Here is a 2,184-nt window from a genome sequence, read left to right on the forward strand (position 1 = left end):
TATCATTGTTTTACATCTAACCAGTCACCAAACCAAGTACGTGATCATATTAGATCGTTCAAAAGCCAGAATCTTAGGATCATGAACCTACCATTAGATATTATAAGAAAAATTTGAAGGAACGGCTAGGTTAAGCTTTCAGCTATGGTTTTCTGGACGAATTGTGCAATTGCTTTAACAGCTTCTAATTCAACATCATGTTGACTTATTCTCGCTGATTTTTGGTATCTTTGGCTGATTTTGAAAGAGTGGTCACCACCATCAACAACATGCTGTTCATTCTGGCAGGTCATCTTTTTCCGAGTTAACTCAAGCTTGTCCAAGGGGCATAAGCCATCCTTGTTGCCCTGTGAACACATCCACTGCAAGTCAATATCTTAAAATTACAAGCACAATGCCCATGCGTTGCTACGAAACTATAAAATACGAGTTAAGTCACTAGCTCAGAAAGTCGTCAAAATACATCGGTGTCCTGCGGCCTTTCTGTGTGGTTCACGGTTAAAAAGAGCGAAAATACAATGAAAAATCATGTTGTTAAACAACTTCGGTCTTGCATATTGTATCACGTTAGGAGTAGTTAGAGTTGTAGAGATTATTATCTTTCTGTTTAAATCTCTCTCTCTCTCTCTTATCTCTACTCCCGTGTATCTCTCTTGCCTTGGGCAATACTCCCTGTACCAGATCGATACTTGGCAATATGGCGGCGCTATACTGCACGGCAACTGAGCGCCCCCCGCGTCGCCCCCCCTCTGGCGACTCAGGGGAACCCCCCTCTAGCGCCGCCACGTTCCACTCCCTCGTCTTCCCAGTCTCGCCGCCACCCGAGGAGGCCGTCGGCGAACGCCGCACGCGCTCCGAGGAAGGTGACGGCGGGGCACTTCTGCTGCATCTCGCGGCCGCTTCGCCAGAGGAGGGGCGGAGTCGTCGTGTTGGATCTGGGGGTCCATCCTCGGGGGCGTGCGACGGCGGCTGCTTCTTCGATGCCGTGGTGGTCGCTCGGGGGCGTCGGGCTTCGCGTGCTGGTGCTGCTCCTGGGCGCTCGGTTGGCCGCGGTCGGCTGTGTCGCATCTGGATCTGGCTTCTAGGGGCGGCGGCCGGCTGTAGTTTCTCGCTGGCGGCTCTGAGCGTCGGCGGTCAGTGCTGGCTTCCCTGCGGGCGGAGCTGGCTTCCTTGCTCCATTGGGTGCGTGGTGGTGGCGTCCTGCGCATGCGGTGGAGTGCAGATGGGCTTTGGCGGCTGCATCTGGGTCCGTGCGGCGGCGGCTCTGCATCGACGATGCGTGTTTCTGGTGGCGGCGATTCGTGGTGGTGTAGTGCTGCTCCACTTTCGGCTGTTGGCATGTGCTTCGGCCCTTCCTCTTGTAACGCCCCGGATTCGATGCGCCAAGTGTCTGCCAGTTATTCGCCGCTGTTGCCATGTCATTTGCTTGCTGTTGCATTTTATCATGTCATCATGTGCATTTTATTTTTCATACGTGTTCGTCTCATGCATCCGAGCCTTTTCCCCGTTGTCCGTTTTGCAATCCGGCGCTCCTATGCCCTCCGGCGTTCCCCTTTTGTCTCTCGTTGTGAGCGGGTGTCAAACGTTTTCGGAATGGACCGAGGCTTGTCAAGTGGCCTGTCAAGTTTCGTGCCATTTGGAGTTCGTTTGGTACTCCAACGGTTAACCGGGTAACCGCAAAAGCCTCTTACTCTTTGCAGCCCAACACCCCTTCCAAAGTGGTCCAAAACCCAGCAAACTCCCCTCCATGCTCTCGGTCGTTCGATCATGATCGCGTGGCCGAAAACCACTCCTCATTTGGACTCTCCTAGCTCCATCTACCTATAAAACTAGCCCCTTGCGGATGAAAATCCCCCCTAACCCTAGTCTTTCCCTCTCTGCCGCCGGACGCGTCCGCCCCCGGCCGAACACGTCCGCGCCACCGCGCCCCAGCCAATCAGAGGCCGCCGCGTGGCCTCCCGCGCCGCCCCCGCTGCCGCGGCCCGCGGAGCCCATCGCGGGCCCGCGCGGGCCCCCGCGCCACCGCCGCCGCCAGCCCGCACCGCCGCCCCGCCGGTGCCTGACCCCGCTGCCCGCGCCGGAGCGCCTCGTCGCCCCACCGCCTCGGCCGTCCGCCGCCATCGCCGGTGCCGCCATCGCCGGCGTGCCCCGCTCCCTGTCGCCGCGTCCCTCCGACCAGGCCCC

Source organism: Triticum dicoccoides, chromosome 1B (genome assembly GCF_002162155.2).
Source record: "Triticum dicoccoides isolate Atlit2015 ecotype Zavitan chromosome 1B, WEW_v2.0, whole genome shotgun sequence".
Lineage (NCBI taxonomy): Eukaryota > Viridiplantae > Streptophyta > Magnoliopsida > Poales > Poaceae > Triticum > Triticum dicoccoides.